The following is a 6,000-nucleotide window of genomic DNA, read 5'->3' as shown; positions in this document are numbered from 1 at the left end:
TGCAAACCCATGGCCCAGGAGAGCTTGAAGCTTGAGGCAAAGCGTGAGAGAGAAAAGCTAGCGGCGCCCAGGCTGAATCAGAGGCCACAGCTGGGACATCACACTGCCTCTGCCCACCACGGCTGGAGGGAAACACCGAGCAGGTCTCCCTGCAATGGCTCAGTGTCCAAGGCTGCCAAACACCCAACCTGTCCTCAGACAGCTGCTGACCTGGCCAGGAATTGGGTCGAGGTTACAGCCCTATGACTTTTATAACGTTACACCATAATGAAGAGGTATAGCTTTAAAAGAAAAAAAAAATATTGAAAAGCAAGAGAATACAAAACCCTGCAAAGTTTAAGGACCACTGCATCTGCACTCCTCAAGCAACTCCAGCACCATAACATTTTGTTTCTGTCAGGCTGCAAAGGCTTCCCCTTCACTTCCTGCTATGTTCAGTGGGAGCATTGTCATCACCTTCAAAGGAATCAGGATCAGGCCTCCAACGTGTTAATAAGCAACAAGAATTATGGAAAGAATTACATTTAATGTGAAGTCAGGCTGCCTGCGGTGAGCGCATCGTACAGCCTGTCACAGATCGCTTTGTGCTGAAAACCTACACCACGGACTGATCTGTGGATGAGACAACTGCAAGACATTTCTGCTTGGCAGGAATATGGAGGGAGAAGGAGGCGAGAGATGAGTCAGCAGTGGCTCAGTGCCTATGGCGATGGCTGGAAAACTCCAGATACACACAGCTTTACTTCCGAGGATCTGATTGCACCTTGGACATGGTGTGGAAGTAACAGTACCTCCTAAATGACTACCCTACCAATAAAAAAGACCTGTTCTGCTCATGTACATCTAAAATCCCACTGCAGTGAAAACGCCCACCTCAACATTTGGAAAGCACCCTTCCGCAAGTACTTTGGACAAGAAAGTCAAACAGTTTTCTTTGTCACTTCCCTCTGAAAGAGCCACTCCTTCTTACCTCCTAGAAAAAGGAATCAACAGAGGAACACATTACTCCCAAATATTTTCAAGCATATATGAAAGAAGGTAGGAGGATTGTGTCTAAGGTGACTTCCATGTTGTCTCTTTGCCCATGAGACTCACCTTGCCAAAAACGTTCAGCCAATGTTCTTTCTTTCATGCCCTCATAAGCCTAAAGAAAGACATGACCACCGCAAATGGACATGTTGCAATGTGTGGCAGAACATTAATGCGCCCATTAAAACAGAAAAGGTTCAGCCAGCGCAGGAGCAATAGGGGGTTTTGCTTATCATGTGTAGGAAGGAATGAGAAACCACTGAGTTTCACAGAAATAAACAGCAGAGCTGAGGGATAGCCCAATTTACTCATTCCCTAACCTGTGATTGCACCTGAATACAGTCTTTTTACCCATGGAGGGAAGTAAGGTTATTTCTGTGATTCTGCATCACCATCATTGAACTATTTTCCACTCATCAGTCCAGCAGGCAGCCTGTGCATTGTGGCAACTGATTTTCTTCACAGAATGAGCAGCTTTGAAAAACAGTCTTTGTAGCCCCGAACTGACTACAGACAGTGTTTTCACAAACCTTCTGATCAAAAATGCACCTACTTTCCCACCCACTCATTTTTCTGCTGCTCTGGACTTCACCTTCAGTCTCAGTCTTTGCCTCCTTTTGCTCCTAGAGCAGTGTTGTGCCATTTCCTAGGAATTACTCCCTTTTTCCTTCTAAATCACTCAGTCACATCCTGTTTTTGTATCATGCCCTAAACCCTTCCTTTTGACTATGACCTACAGCTGACTGTATAAAACAACATCAATATTGTAACAGCTACTTCAGAGCTGTTGTGATGGGGCTTTCTAGACATGCCTGTTAAAACTTCTGGTGAAATTTCTGTGGGGGGTAAGAGTGGGAAATGCTGTGCACATTCAGGTCTTGATGATCAAATAGTTTACAAGTTTTTTAAAAAAACACCCCAACTGGCCTGGAAATTGAAAAATAGTAAAAAGATGCCTATAGTTACTTTGGGAAGGTCCCATGTTGCTACAACCCCTGCTTACCTTACAGATTACTTTAATTTGGGGTACAACATTGCTCCTGTCACAGGCTGAGTAGTTGCACCCCCACCTCTACAGTAAAAATCAGTATTTCCTCTGGAAGTTAAAACATTTTGAGGAAGAGAAAGGAAAGCGAGAGGATTTATCAGACAGAACCTGACACATCGTAAAGATGCAGCATTGTTATCAAGTATCATTCTAACACACTTGCTGCTCTACACCACTCAAAATTTTATGACCACAAAACCCACACATACATGCCAAAGTGTGACTAGTTGAAGACAGCTCTCAGCATGTTAGCTTCATTTTGCTCAAGAGACAAACAAGAGATCACAAATGAACCTGCCTACACCATACTGATGTGAGCAGTAACGCAGGGTCTTGTCAGTGAGTCAACATAGCTACCAAACCAAGCGTTTTCTTTTTGCGGCTTCTAGTACCTGTAAAGCCTTCTGCCTAAAAGCCAATCAAATAAGACACCGAGTCACTTAGTTGCCACCTAGAGACACATAGCAAAAGCAGCCACTGTATGAATAGTTGATGCAAACGTTTTGTTCACAGTTAATTCAGAATGAATAACAAAGAGTCATATGGTTACTTTCACACCCAGGTACAGCAAGATCTATAATGCATAAAATTGATGTTAAATGCATAAAATCTCCTGCTTGGAGCATCAAAATATAGTCATGGCCTTGAATGCTGATGTTAAATCTGAAGCATATTCCACATGTCACATGGAATGCAGCTAACATTAACACCTTGCCATTGTGACTGTTAGTTCCTGTAATTGGGCAGACTCTGTGGTTGGGGATTTCTTCAGAGACCTATTTTCAATTAAAGTTTATGTTTCAAGTAAAAGGATTTATACAGGACAAGATTGTGTGCATACCTCGTTGATGCACTGTTTCAGAACATGAGATTTGTTGGTTTGTTATTTCCGGGGGTGGGGGGGGGTGTGGAGTTGAAGAAATAAAGGCAGGATTATGCTTTTTCCAAATTCCCTTCCAGGTCCAGGATGAAATAGTTACCTCAGCGGTGTTCACAAGCATATGGTCAGGCTTGCGTGACATACCACAAGTTGCCTTAACAAGGAGAAACATATTCTGCATGATTTTCCTTCTGAGGAAGACAAATGAGAATAAAGAATAGCCACTAAAGAAAGTGAGAGATGTATTAGGCAAGCAAAATAAATGAGACTTGCTCTTGTAGCAGCTCAGTCTAAGTACAGTATGGGTCAGTATGGGTTTAGGCTTCGTAACTCCTCTGCTACTACTATACTCCAGCCTGGGGGAAGGAAAGGGAATAACCCCATGAAATAAGAAACCCCAGTAGTCTTGTGAATCCCTGCTGTAACTCCTGCCACTCTGTCTTCCCCCTGTGCACCTGCCTTTCAGGGACCGCAAGTGCCCACAGGCACCTCTACGGGTCCTACTGGTGGAGCTCAGGCACCACCAGTGACTCCCCACTCTGGGTTTGAGCATAGTAGAGAAAATCCATGATTGCTTCCTGGTGTTAAACAGTTAAACCAGCTGGATTTGGGGATCTAGAAAATGAGGAGGATGAGATAACTACATTTGCGAGAACATTTGTTTTGAATCCAAACCATTTCCCCAAGTGTATTAATATGAATTACCAGGAGATTGTCGGAGGATTTATGTGTGTAGTATTCCAAGAGAAAAAAAGAGAAAGCCTGAGCAGGAATAGTCAGTTTTAAATCAAGATAAATTACTCCGAGTTTCTTTTTAAAATATACGCATGTCCATTGTTTACGATTGTAGAGTTCAAAATGCTGAACATGTCTGCTGAGAGGATATAGGCCTCCCCTGCAAAACTCTTTGCTCTAGTTATTTGAAAGACAGCTTGATAACATTGCAAGAGGAAAAAAAAGGTGGGGGAAGGGAGGTAGGGAGAGAAAAAGAAAGGAGGAAAGTAGGAGAGAAAGACAGGGAGTGAGAATTCACAGCATTATTGACAATTGCTAATCTCTTTGGGGGGGGGGAGGCAGTTTTAGGCGTAAACTAGAAATTAAATTTTGCCAAGATGTACCACTGTACAGTCCCTCTGCATTTACATAATCAAATAAAAGGTAAGATTCAGCAGCATGAATACTCGACCTGCCAGTAAGCTGTTTGTTTCTTAGTAAGAAATAGAGACGGAGAAAAAAAAAATTTCTTTAGGAAGTTAGCTTTTTCTCATACAGTTCATATTATATGTGGCACAGGCAGCAGATATGGAATTTGCTACAATATATTAGTTTGATAACATTGTGGAGGGTTTCTCATCAAAATACAGAGATAGGGAATTATAGTTCCAAGGCCTAATTTAATAACAAAGTATGCTGTTGTTAAAACCATTTTTTTTGCCTGTGCTCTTAAAGCAATGCACATTGTATGGAAAATCTGGGAAGAAAAATTGAAGAATTATGCAGACAAATACTGGTATGTGGCCAGAGCTTAGGAAAACATGTAGCTGCCTCTTAGTGTCCTTATTGCCCATAAAAGAACATTTCATATGGTCAACAGCTCAAATTTATGTGGACCCTTAGGGGTAAATTTTCAGTACAGTGAATAGGAATTCACACACGCAATTGCGTTATTGTTAATGGGAGTTGTGTGGCTACTTCTTCCACTCAGTTCTAAAAATGTGCCCCTTGCTGTAGAAAGCTAACTATCTGGAGACCACTCCTACTCCCACTCTTCTTCTCCATCAGCAGTCCCGGAGGAGCAATAGAGAGTGACCCAGAAAACCTTTTCCCTGTGTCTTCTCCTCCCATTGTGCCACTGACACAACCATTAGGAGGGCATATTCCTTCTCCCTGGCAGGGACTGCAGGATGGGAAGCACAACATCCATGACGCTCCTGCCCTTTCCCCGTTGCCAACTGCAGGTTAGCCTTCTCATGCTTCCCTCTCTCCTCGCCCAGAAATGTGCCATCCTCTCCACCATGGTTTAAGCATTGGAGACCTGGCACGTCTTTGTGCCCTTATTTTCTGTCAGGTGTAACCAACACCGGGAGTGTGTTTTCTCCCCTGATTTTGCTGGTAACATATTTTTTTTCTTGGTGTCTGTTTCTGCCTCTTACCCCTGTGGTATTTCTCTAGCGATATTTGCTGCACTGCATCCAAACAAGCATCCAGTCAGGACTCCTGCATTATGAACTAAGACCACTGCAGAAGAGGTATGAGTTGAAACGATAGTTTGAAAATAAGTAACTGACAAAAACTTACCAGTAATTATGAGATATTGGAAAAGCTACCTTGCTCTGATAGCTTGAATATCCACAATGGCTTTCTGATACTCAGTCACACATCACCAGTATCAGTACATCCCTAAGCTTGGTTATAAGGCTGGATGTGTAGCTGCCCTCCGTGGCCTGCAGTGCACCCACCCAGGAAACAAGAGCCTGTCTTTAAATCACACCCCGACTTGAAGTGTAGGTGCTTGGGTTGCTGGTGGGTGTGGTTGAAGCCCACTTGGTTGATGATTAATGTGTTTCCAACCATGAAGTCAAGTGTTCTGCTCTAGTTTCTAAGTTCTATCAGGTGGAGCAATGGTGTCTTTAAACTCGGTCATAATACCACATAGCATTTCAAAAAAAGACATGTTGACAATAACTAGTCAATTCTATGATTTTCTTTTTATTCATAAGCCAAGAAATGCAATAAATCAGCAATGCAGAAGGTGCTCCTCCCTCTCAGCACTGGCTGGACATCATTTGTGAATGAAACATCCATGGAGAAAAAGCATAACTTATTACGTGCAGGCTCTCCGCCCTATGAAGTAATGAGATTCCACATAACAGCAAGGAGGCTTCACATGGAGGGAAACAATGGCCAAGGAGGTAATTGATGCTCCAGACAATTTTTGTAGGGTCATCCTTGTAACCCGTACCACAGAGACCTCATGCATGATGGAGGAAGAGCTTCATGACCAAGCCTCCCGTCTGCTTTTTGCAGCGCTGGCAAGAGATCA

This window comes from Cuculus canorus, chromosome 2, assembly GCF_017976375.1.
Source record: "Cuculus canorus isolate bCucCan1 chromosome 2, bCucCan1.pri, whole genome shotgun sequence".
Classification (NCBI taxonomy): domain Eukaryota; kingdom Metazoa; phylum Chordata; class Aves; order Cuculiformes; family Cuculidae; genus Cuculus; species Cuculus canorus.
Note: the sequence above shows the minus strand (reverse complement) of the source record.